This window comes from Wyeomyia smithii, chromosome 3, assembly GCF_029784165.1.
Source record: "Wyeomyia smithii strain HCP4-BCI-WySm-NY-G18 chromosome 3, ASM2978416v1, whole genome shotgun sequence".
Lineage (NCBI taxonomy): Eukaryota > Metazoa > Arthropoda > Insecta > Diptera > Culicidae > Wyeomyia > Wyeomyia smithii.
The window spans coordinates 76,251,249-76,264,333 of NC_073696.1; positions in this window are offsets into that span (position 1 = coordinate 76,251,249).

A 13,085-nucleotide genomic window follows, 5' to 3' on the forward strand; every position below is an offset into this window, starting at 1 on the left:
CCTATTTGAAGAAGATCATTTTGTAACACTCTAACGGAACAGTACTACCCAACCGCAACAACAAATATTGCGCACAGTGCTTTATCGTTTCCAACCGTTGCGTTGTTGACGATAGATTATGGAAGCATGGAGGAAAATTATACATAGAATTGAAAACTAATGCTTCGCGATTGGAGGTCGCATTTGTTTCTGCCGCTTCAATGCATCAAGTAGTAGTGAATATTTGTGCGGCAGCTGTGCCAGACAGTAAACCATTTCTTACTCATTAATTCAACACGATGTACGCAATCTAGCTGTTGGTTTCCGGTTTTTATACGCAACAACACCGGTTTGAAGTGATTTTCAAGTGAAATATCCTACGATGGCGTTTGAATTACACACTTTGTTGCAGTCTAAAAAAGGATTTTTTTATTTATATTTTTATTCTCAACATTTTTCTAACACGGCACAACACGAATTAATGTTTTTACGAAGCCAGTTAAAAATATATATTCTTGGGTAGAATGTTGACTGTCTATTGTCAAGCTTTCGAAAACCGTGGAAAAAAAACTTAAAAATGCTTTTCGAGTCAATACGTAAACAGTTAATGCATTTGTAAATAAAAGTAACCCACTGAGAAGCGGTAGGTACTGGACATCTAAACGAGGAGAGAGCTGCGGTTGCTTCACTACTTCAGTTAAGATAGATTTTCAGAACTAAAATTTTGGAAAATCATTACAATAAGCCCTAAGCGCAGACCCTGAGGTAACGTTGCATCGGGAATTTCATCGCACCGTGACGGGTAATAAAAAATGAATTCTTTACAGCAACCAAGACAAAAAAAACTACAGAGTAAGCAGAAAAAAAGTTAATCTAGCTCTCTACGAGTGGTAATGGCGGATAGTGCACGCAACCCATTTTGACGTCTTCTGGAGGTCAGGTAATTTTTATTAGCAATAACGGAGTAGAAAATATAACAACATCATAACGTAGTACCAAATCCGACTTCAGATACAATAAAACGTCAATTAAATGTTTTCATACGTAGATTGATTCAATAAATTAGGTAGGTGCATATTTCATGAAAAAGTTTTTTTGCTAATATATTGTTTTGCTAGCCTGAGAAAAACCATAGCAGAACAATGATCAAAATCAGTATTTTCAACCAATTAACTGGTTTTGAATAGCCAAAATAATTTAATGTTCATTAAACGCACTTGGAAAAAAAACTGCGTAAAACAAAGTTCGTCATATACTACAGGAAACAAACGGTAACTTCTGATGTTCAGTGTTATGTGTTGCATTTTTCAATGAAAAGCAAGTTAAGAAACCCAAGTTGTACTTCAATTATTGTTAATTCAAGTACCGTCAAGAGGTTGACTCATTGGTTGACTGGACCAAAGACGCGAAGCAGTTCCCACTAGTGAATCCCAGTCTTCTAGCTACCAAATTCCTACTTTCGCGTGGTACCAACTGATGTGATAATAACTAATGGAAAGACTGGGTAACCAACCCCGGTAGAACTGCAGTGCGCATACTGACAAAAGTTGGGGCCTCCTTCCTCGGAAGGGAGGTTCTTGGGATCACCACCAACGGAAGCGTTCTAAGTAACGCAGTGTTCAACCCAAGTCTTAGTACTGCCCAGAACTTTGAACAATGGCACCACGATGGTTCTCCTGCGACATAGTGGGGTTGATCGCTGGGCTTATAAGCCCGCACCATTTAAAACAACAGCAACGGACGCAATAGCCTTAATTGCGGAGCGGACTAATCAGCTAGGACCTAGGCAATGAAAATGGACTAACGATCGAGTACTTGAACCATGGAACTGCCGATCTCTCAACTTCCTAGGAAGTACCCTCGTACTTTTCGAGAACTTGAAGAGCCGTAAGTTCAACGTCGTGATGCGAAGGAAGTCCAGGGACACGTGCAACCGAATCGACGTAACGAGTGGTTTGACGACGAATGTCAGCAGATTTCAAGCGAGAGTAAGCGCAAGCAACAGTGCTGTGTAGGACCACCCGTTGCAATGTGTAGCAATATAGACTGAAACGGAGGCAGCAAGTCCAAATCTTCAAAGAAAAAAAAGCGCCGCCTGGAAGAGAAGGATGCGAAGAACTCGAGCAGCTGCACCGCACACACGAAACACGAAAATTCTACCAAAAACTCAACGCATCCCGCAGAGGCTACAGCAAATCAGCTGCTCGCTGATCGTCGAAATCTTGGAGACAAAACAGCTACCTGAGGTGTGGAAGGAGGGGGTAATCTACAAGAAGGGCGACAAACTACACTGAATGCCGTAGTGTTTTCCCAGGTCATCTTCCTGTCCTGTCACCATTACCCAGCAGATTTGTAGGAAGCTACCAGGCCGGTTTAATGGAAGGACGTTCTATGACTGACCAAATCTCCCAAAAGTGCCGCGAGTTTAGAGTTCCTACACACAATCTTTTCGTCAATTTTAAAGCCACAGACGACAAAATAAACCGACAAGAGCTACCGAAAATTCTTCAGGAAAACGGTTTTTTGGGGAATAAACTGATTAGGGCTACGATGGAGAATGTGAAGTGTTGTGTGAGGATTTCGGGTAGAACGTCGGACTTCTTCGACAAGGTGATGATCTCTCCTACCTAATGTTGAACGTCACGCTAGAGGGTGGAATGAGACGGGCTTCAACATGCGGAGCACGATTTGAAACAGGTCCGGTGAATTTAATTGCTCTGTGGAGAACGTGTATATTGCAGGTAGAAAATTAAAAGGTAGACGGTGGCAGACCAGTATATCCGACTGAAACGTGAAGCAGATAGGATCGGATTTAAGAATAAGATGTCTAAAAGAAAGTATATGTTTGAAGCACGATCTGTTAAGGACCGGGTGCCCGCGACATTAGAGGAAGGCAGCCATGGATCGAGTAAATTGGCGGAATTACGTTGTGCAGGCCATGTTATAGTAAGTGAGTAAGTAAGTAAGTAATCAAGTAGACCATGAGAAGCTAATACTTACGTAGGCGATTCGTATGTATAATTTCCGACTGAAGAAATGGGGGTTAGGGCGCCAATCATCGTATGGAAAAAAAGTGACCAGAAAATTTCAAAAAAAAACCTATACAAAATGTTCACCTGCTCGAAAAAACACCCTGTGCAAAATTTCAGCTCAATCGGACTTAAAATGGGGTGGCGCAAAGCGATTGAAGTTTGGCTTTTTTTAAAACCGAAAAATCACCCAAGGGGGGGATACGTGAAATTTCGGTTTTCGAAAAAATTTTTTTGATGCCAAATGACTTAAAAACGCATGAAACGTCGAGAATTGGTGTCATCTAAAAAAAGTTTTATTTTGCAAAAATTTACTCTCTGGGACTTAGCCGTTTTTTTAATTGTGGAAGGCGGAGTTCAAAATGTTTAGAATTTATCTTTTGAAATTGATCACTAGTCTCTCGAAATAGCTTGTATAATGATATACACTATAACTAGCATCGAATACATTATGTTTCATTAGGGTGGTTCATTTATTCGACATAGGGTGGTTCATAATATTGTGTAAAAATGAGTATAAAATGAAAAAAATCACTTTTCACTGAATACCAATAGAAAAATTCCTGAAAATATAATATTTGTTATATCATTGTCGTTAGGGTGGCAATGTTGAATTGGAAAAATTATAAGTAAAATGGCAAAATATTACAAAACAAATTTATAAAATGTATCAAACTATAATTATCTCAACCAAAATTAAGATTGTGTCTCGCGGAAAATGTTGAATGCTTTCGTGTCATTTGCAAAATCACACACGGGAGGTACATGGAATTTTAATATTTGAAAAATGTTTTCGATTCCAAGTGTCTTGAACTTTTAAATGAAACGGTGGAAACTGATGGAATATGTTATATTACTTTGTTTGAAAAATCTACTCTCTAAAACACTTGCACTCGTCTTTCGAATGTTGTACCAGACAATTTATTCGTTTTATTTACCACAATAATGTCCTTTGCCAACACTTGATTGAACACACAGTGCTCTGGCTTATATAATCGGACAAAAAACTGTATCGATGTTATTCAGTGATAATGAGAGTATAAAGATCTCAATCAGACACGCAGCAAAATTGACTCGTTGTTTCTGGGTTTGCGTCGTTTTGACAGTTCGACCATACATTTTCTGTCAAGTTTACATCATCAGAACGTGAACGTGCCCATTGGCTGAAACTTTGCATAGCCGTTTTTATAGACCAAAGATGCCATTTTGTGCTATTGGTTTAATTTATTGAAACACAACTCATTTTTGAAAAGATATTGGAAAATGCTATTTCGGATAGGTGTTGATGATTAGAACTATTTTTAGAGCCAACACGGTTCGTTTGAGCGGTGTGACATCTTCGGCAAAGTTGTAGATAATGGTTTTGTTTTTCAAATAAAATATACACTCTAAAAACAAATTACTAATTTAAAAAAAAATAAAAGAAAGTTATAAATTAATTATCGAAAACAGCCCATTTAAAAAAAACTGATTTTTTTAATAAAAACTACGAAAGTTTTCCTGAACAACGAAACCGGCCATGGAGAAATCAGAAAAAAAGTTATGTTTTTTAAATTTATTTTTTTTTCACAGGGTACATTTTTTTGGAACGAAGTTATTATTTACAACTTTGCCAGATACACTATGCCAATCAAATAAACCGTTTTGACTGTAAAAATATTCTTGATTCCTCATAGAGTGCTCTTTTGGAAATTAAAAATATGTCTACAGTCGAAACGGCTAATTTTTTAAAAAAATAATTGAAAATAATTTTTTTTTCAAAAAATATTTTTTTTCCAAAAAGTGATAACTTATTTTCTTGATTTCTATATGAACGGACTGGTTTCATTGTTTTGGTAATCTTTCGTAGGTTTTATCAAAAAAATCATTTTTTGTAAAAAAATTTTTTTTAGAAAGACCTAATTATCATCTACAACTTTGTCGAAGACGTCACACCAATCAAACGAACCGAAGTGCTTTTTTTATTTTATACTCATTTTTCACGATATTATGAACCACCCTATGCCGAAAAAATGAACCACCCTAATGAAACATAATGTATTCGATGCTAGTTATAGTGTATATCATTATAAAAGCTATTTCGAGAGACTAGTGATCAATTTCAAAAGATAAATTCTAATCATTTTGAACTCAGCCTTCCACAATTGAAAAAACGACTAAAGCGGGTATTAGACGAAGCAAATATTTGCTATTTTTGGTACGATTTTTATTTGCACAAAATTAAATCTGCATTGAAAAATAGCAAATATTTGCTTCGTCTAATACCTGCTTAAGTCCCAGAGAGTAAATTTTTGCAAAAGAAAAAATTTTTAGATGACACCAATTCTCGACGTTTCATGCGTTTTTAAGTCATTTGGATAAAAAAAAAAATTTCGGACGAGGGAAAATTTTTTCTAAGCCTAAAAGTCACACCTTCTATTCCCGTTCATTTTCGCATCCTCGCAAACTGCATACATTGCCCGCTTTACTAAAACTGGATGCATATGTTTAAAATTACCATTATCGTTTATTCATTAGATAGCATTTGTGTTTTGAATTTCCATTCTCGTTTATTCATTAATCGAGTCACATCATAAGTTTTTTTTATCATACTTTTCTACTGCTGATGTCGTTATTTTCATTGAGGAAAATTACAAATTGTTGAACCGAACTCTTACTAGCAACAAGGACACTGTCAATATTCTGAGCCGAAGAAAAACTACACATAAATCGCTTAGAGCTGAATGTTATTCTAGTATATTTCTCGTGGCTCTGGAATTTGTATTCTTAAATGGTGTTCCTCATCAAATTTCGTCACGGAAAAACGATGTAGAAAAATTTCTAGTTGACCGATTCATTTTAATCTTTCAAACAACAAAATATAACCCTTTACTTAGCTTTTGGCATATTCATTTCATTTCATAATCGTACGCTTGCACCTTACGCTTAAATCCACTCATTAAGTTTTGCACAAAACCTGGTTGCAGCTTTCTCAGATTTGATCTCCTCGTGCCTGCTTCATAATAGCCCAACCTTTTTCGATAGGCCTTAGTTCCGGTGCGTTGGGGGGTTTATGTGTTTGGATACGAAAATTACCCCGTTGACTTCGTACTACTCCAGGATATAATCCGAATAGTGGCACGAAGCTAGATCCGGTCAGAGAATCGAAGGTCCCTCGTGTTGCTTCAACAGATTAAGCAGTCGCTTTTGGAGCCACTCCTTGAGGTAGATCTCACCGGCTACAGTCCCGATAGACAGGAAGGGCGCACTCCGTTTGCCACATGAGCAGATCGCTTGCTAAACCAGGTACTTAATGTCAAACATTGATATGTCTGCTTCCTTACTTCCTTCGTAGCATCAAACATGTACTAGGCAGTGAAGAACAGTAGTAACAGAAGCTGCCGAAAGTCTGCCTTGACGTAAGTCAGCATCTGGATATATAGTTTCCGAGCCGTACCCAACGTATTTTGCCGTTCGTCACGATTTGGAGCCTACTGCCCTTTGTACGTATGCAATCCCTCTCGGTCTTTGGCTCTCTGAACGGAAAACTTTAACAGGTTCCGCGTAAACGCTTCGACAATACGCTTATAGAACTTCCATTCTGACCGCATTTCTCCTTCCGTTCGATGCTCGAAGTTTCGTTTAGGCACAGGACACATCGTTGGCTGCACTATTCCGAGTTATTTTCCGATGCCCCAATCCGAGCGTTGACGATCTTCCAGGTGCCAGCCCAAAATCAACTCGCACTGTTGCCTTTCTCACAACGAAATTTAAAATAAAAATACTGTGTAAACAGTACACCTTAAACTACTTCTACACAAATTTTGAAGACAAAATACACCCTTCATAAACATTTTTTATTGAGTAAAATATTGTGGACGTAGCCTGTCATCGAACCCGATAAGATTGGAAAACTTTGTCAGTGACATTTTTCGTCGATGTTTCAAGAATCCTCTCCAATAAGCACTTATTAAAAAGTTCAGTTTTGTTTATGCCACAACTGGTGAACTCTTCCAACGCTCAAAGTCGAAATATTCCATGTTTTATTCCTGACATAAGAGTTTTCACCAGACGATCAGTCTATCTACTACCATTCTCAACTTATACCACTCTGTCGTTGAAACATGTGATGAAACGCATGGTATTTCGTAATAAGACTAGGTGAGATCTTCCCATTACGCAGCTAGCTCTAGTTGAATAACAAATTTCCAAGTGCGTCTTATTGCGTCGGACTGTCTAACATCACAAAAAGTAGTTCCACGCCATTTCTCTATTGTAAACCATTTTCGAGTGACTAAACTTAAATACCACGTCATTTCTCTCTCACTTGGAATAAGTTAATATCGTGTTCCGTGAAAGTTCAATCGATTCTTGATTACCAACGACTTGACTTGTTTTGAACAACAACAGTTAGTTTTGAACACTTGGAAGACCTACTTTCGCGCTATTCCGTCGCAGTGGACGGTGGACTTGGGCGAAAGCTCATACATATGCAGGCGCGAAAACTCTCCTCGCTGGAGCCAGAAGCATTTCGGACAGGAGCTTCCATCAAACCATAAGCAACACACATCACCCGCTGGCGACGGGCTTCGGGGACCTGGTTTCCTTGTTTTGTCTATGCGGCTGCTTCGAACATGTAGAGTAGAGACATGCAAATAGGTTAGGTTAAGAGGAATCACCAGGCCTAGGGTTAATTTACTGTCCTCAGATGATTGATGGCCGGGTAGAGGTAACGCCTGGCAGCTTTGTCCCGAATGCATTTGTCAGCCCCGGCATGGTTGTGTACGCACAGGCACAGGCTATGCTGACCGTAATTTTCATTACTACTTGCGTTTCGTTTGGACGGCCCGATTTCGAGAGAGTTCAGTTCAATCAGATGCGGAAGACGCGACTTATTTGAATCCTAATAGGAACTTTGGAAAAATCAATCGATGCATGTGCACAGGCAGTGAAGCAAGTTTCAAGAAACGCACTGTACGTACCGATTTTAACGGTGTTAAAGGTGCTGCACAGTAATAAGGTTGTTATTTAAAAGTCTAATCGAAGGTAAAAGTCTAATGCCACTGCAGAATTGGAACAGCGGAAAAGTTTACTGCTGTCAGGGAGATGGTGTGTCACACCTGCTTATTGTTTTAATAGTGTGCACGTGACAGTGTGTTTGAGAAAAACAATCTATCAGGATTTATGGAAAAAATGAACGACTGTTGCGTTGTTTGTTTAGTGATGCAATACGATAATTTTGTTCCGCGCTAGAGAGAACTATGAGAGTGTGGCCTTAGAGGACGAACTATATTAGAACAGCGAGCGACGCAAAATGTAGAAGGATTTTCAATGAGAGTAGGAGCTTAGAAATACTCTAAAAGTAGGAATAATTAAAAACATTCAAACTTGCCAAATGGATTCAGCCATTCTATCTTATACAATTTTTACGAGTAAGTTTGACAGTACTTGACAACGTAACCTTCAAAATGATGTTTGTGCGATTTACACAAAGCTGTTGCTGTCAAACTTGTGCGTTAGTCTGTTTCAAAGCGAATCGTGAGAAATTTATACTTTGAGCCGCAAAAACATGCGCATTTTCATAGTCTATGTTTAGACTACGGATGCGTGACCGTGCTATCAGGAAGCTCCAACAACTGAGCTTTGAGTAAAAAGATGCTATTGCTTTTGATTCGTTTGTTTACATAATTAGCGTTCGGTAAAGTTTTCACTTTTTCAGAAACGTCGAACAAGGGCAATTTCACGACAAAACAAACAAACCGTATATCAAGGATTACTATCATATTATATTACTATCACCATTAAAAATTAGCAATGTTTGATTAATCGTTTTTGAGATTTTTTAGATACAAAAATAATCGTTATCGCATGACAATTAAAAACAATAATTATGTATATTTTTATACAAAATCAAATATTTTCAGGGATTTCGTTTATTTTAATGAAACAATCTTCCCTTTGATATATCAACATTACAAATCTGCTCACCAGTTCAAAAGTAATTGATAGTTGAAATATAAATTTAAAAAGTTATGATTTTTTGGAAAAAATTAACGTGAAAAATATACGCGGCTAGTATTTTTCAAATCAAATAGATTTCAATTTATGAAATTGTGAGAGATTGTATAGCTTTATTTCTTAGAAATAATAATATGCGTTAAAAAACTACATATTTTTCAAACACTTTTTTCACATTATATTTTGAGGGTATGGACTTGATAATACGAATAGCAGTGTGAATATTAGAGTGGGCTTTACTTATTTCTTTTACCTCTTATAACTTATTCACCGCTCTCAAGTCTTATCCGAAAAATTGACCATCAACAACACTTGCCAAGCTACCTGATTTGATGCTAATTTGTAAATGCACGAACAAAACACTATCTTATCTAAATCTTCTGCTTTTGCGATGGCTTACATTTCATAATTCGAGCAGCTAAGCTGAAAACTTGATTATCAAGCAATCTATTATATCAAAAATTATCCCTGCTTGCAGCCACTTCCGTTTAGTTCTCCATTCGAAACTATCGTAACTGTTCAACATTGTTTTTAACGTGAGCAATGTTATTTCGCGTTAAATTTTGAAAGATTTCTGAATGGGAATATCATCCATATGCAGTACTTGTTTTTACATGTTTTTACGTAGCGCACGGTTTACGTCAGCGAACAGATTTTTACACGTATCGCACACTGGAACCACGTGCACGAAACAAACGCATCCGGGGCGCGTCAGTCCAGATATATACCTCCCGAAATTTATTAACCAAATATTCCAAGCGCTCGGAGCAGAATGTCGGCTAGTTGGCGCACCAACAGCTGATCAAAATTCAAGATCATCCTGTCCGAAATAAGTATAATCAGCACCTGGTCGAGTAGAATCGCTTAACTTTCAATCGTTCTTGAATACTTTACGGGGTTACCATTGACGACAGTTTTTTCATTCTCCCCCCGATACGATGTTGCGTTCCGTGAACATCGCGTTACCATATGCATACCGGCAGTTGGAAACCGGTGGGCTCGTATCACTCACTCTCCGGTACTGTTTCACTGGCATTCAAATCTGTTTTAATTTGAATCTGGTTGTCGGATTCACTGCGATACTGTGAACTGTTTGATCTGAACCGAAGATTTCTGCTACGCACCACCTCACCGGATGCTGATGCTCGAAATGCTAAGTTCCGCAGTGTGAAAAGAACTGGCGAAATCGAACGTTCTGCCTTTCTTCTAGAAAGGTATAGCAATCACTGGAAAAACCAAAGGTATAAAAGTGGTCCCAATGGCCGAATGTCATATACCACTCGACCCCTTTCGACGAACTGAGCATTTTCTGTATGTATGTATGTATGTGTGTATGTGTGTGTGTGTGTGTGTGTGTGTGTGTATGTATGTGCAACTTTTTTTTCTCACTCACTTTTCTCAGAGATGGCTGGACCGATTTTCATAAAATTAATTGCAAATGAAAGGTCCAGTTGCGCCATAGGTTGCAATTGAATTTCATTGTAATCGGATTTTTAGTTTAGAGGTTATGTATCGAAATGTAAAAATCACGAAACATCAATATCTCAGAAACCACACAACCGATTTTAATAAAATTGGTTTCAAATGATTGGGCTGTCTTCAGAACTTTTAACTTTTGAATTTCGTAATGATTGAACATATGGTTCAAAAGTTATGTAAAGAAAAGTTATCCTGAGGTTGTTTAAACTCACTCATTTTACTCCGAGATGGCTGAACCGATTTTCACAAAATTAGTGTCAAATGAAAGGTCTAGTTGCCCCATAGGTTGCTAATGAATTTCATTGCAATCGGATTGTAACTTTGTCCGTTGTTCATGAAAATGTGAAATCACATAATGAAAGTGAACATATTGACTTCCTCCTAACGATCACTGGCTAATTAAAAGGTAGAAAAGTGATCCAAATGGCCGAATGTCATATACTACTCGACTCAGTTAGACGAATCGAGCATTTTCTGCATATGAGCATGTATATTTGTATATGTTTGTGTGTGGGTGTGTACGTGTGTATGTGCACCTTTTTTCGCACTCACTATTCTCAGAGATGGCCTGACCGAACAGATTTCAATGAAATTAATTGCAAATGAAAGGTCTAGTTGCCCTATAACACCCTATTGAATTTTATTGTAATCTGATTTCTAGTTTAGAGGTTATGTATCAAAGTGTAAAAATCACGAAACATCAATATCTCAGAAACCACACATCTGATTTGATTAAAATTAGTTACAAATGAACGGGCTACCTTAAAAACCCTTAACTTTTGAATTTTATGAAGATTGAACATGTGGTTCAGAAGTTATGGAAAGAAACGTGTTCTGGAGACTATTTAATCTCACTCATGTTTCTCAGAGATGGCTGGCCCGATTTTTATTAAATTAGTGTCATATGAAAGGTCTTGTTGCCCCATAAGACCCTAATGTTTTTTTTTACAAACGGATTATTACTTTGCCTGTTATGTTTAAAAATGTGGAGCGGGGGCCTAGTGTGGTTGGTAACGTCTCCGCCAACCACGCTCGACGCCTGGGTTCGAATCCCACCGCCGACATAGGTGTCGATGGTTGTGAGGTGGCGTGATCCACTCACAACCAACCCAACTGGTCTAGATTCAATCCTAGCCGACACCGGAAGATTTTCTGAGGCGAAAAAATCTCTGGGATCACGCCTTCCATCGCATGAGGAAGTAAAGCCGTTGGCGCCGGTCCGTTAATAAACGGGTCGTGAGTTAGGGTCCTTGGTGTGTAGTCGCCTCCCTGGGCGTCGGTGATTGGCCACAACAGTGGCGGAACTAGACCGACGGAAAATAAGCGAGAATAAAAAAAAAATGTTTAAAAATGTGATATCCAGCTATGAAAAGAAACATTCCAAGACAACTTACTTGGACTCACTCATATTTCTCAGGGATGGTTGACCCGATTTCCACAGAATTAGTATCAAATAAAAAGTCTACCTACCTCATAACACCCTATTGAATTTTGCAGTAATCGGACTGTAACTTCGTCTGTAATGTATCGAAATGTGAAAATCACGAAACTTCATTATCTTAGAAACTACACAACCGATTTGAACAATATTGATATCAGATGAACGGGCTAGTTAAGGGTTAACTGATGAATTATGATTGAACACGTGGTTTCAAAGTTTGGCTGCCCCATACGTTACCTTTTCATTTGATTGTAATCAAACTTAAGCAAGCGTTATGTTTTAATTTGTAAAACAACGAAAGTCTATTATGTCAAGTATTACACGACTTATTTGAACATAACTAGTGTCATACAAATGAGTCATCTCTCAAACTTACAAATAACAAACTTCATAAAAATTTGATATGCTGTTTAAAAGTTTTAGAAAGAATAGAAATTCAAAGACTATTCAACACTTTACCTGCTTCGATCAATATATATGGCCTCAACATGATTTAAATGTGGTATCGTACTATCTGAACGTTCCCGGCATCGCTCGTGATTAAATTGTTCGAAATGAAGAGTCATTGCTTTTATTTCGCTATTTATTAAGTACTAACATTACGTCAAATTTCATATTTTATACTTGAATTACAACATCAATATTTTAGAACCCAAAGAGTGGATAAACATTTATTGGATTTAAGCATTCATGTAAATCTATTTTTACAAATAATAAGTTTGAATGAGAAAGGCTGAGTCTGACCGCTAGGTGGATTAATTTAGGTTTTTTTGCTGGGTAAGCGCATACCAAACAACGTGTCTAGCGGTTTCCTAGCGATTTTCAGCGCTGCTCTGTGGTACCGTGGCTCGAGCAGCGCGGTTTTTATGTCAGATAGCAGGGTTTGCGCTCTGTGATTAGCATAGATTTTTTTATAATGATTTCTACAACCTTCATTCTTTTCTTATCGAATTCCGAAGCATCGGATATTTAATAACCAACGGAAACTCTCGCAGGATGCGATTTTTCACGTTTTCATAACTTTTAACGTTTGCATCTGGTATAAAATAGTTTTTCTTGTGGAAAGTTGAACTGGTTCATAGGTTAAACATTGGTCGAATTTCGTTCTACTAACCTGCATGATAATAAATCTTGGTACAAATATACCCTTGAGAGTACGT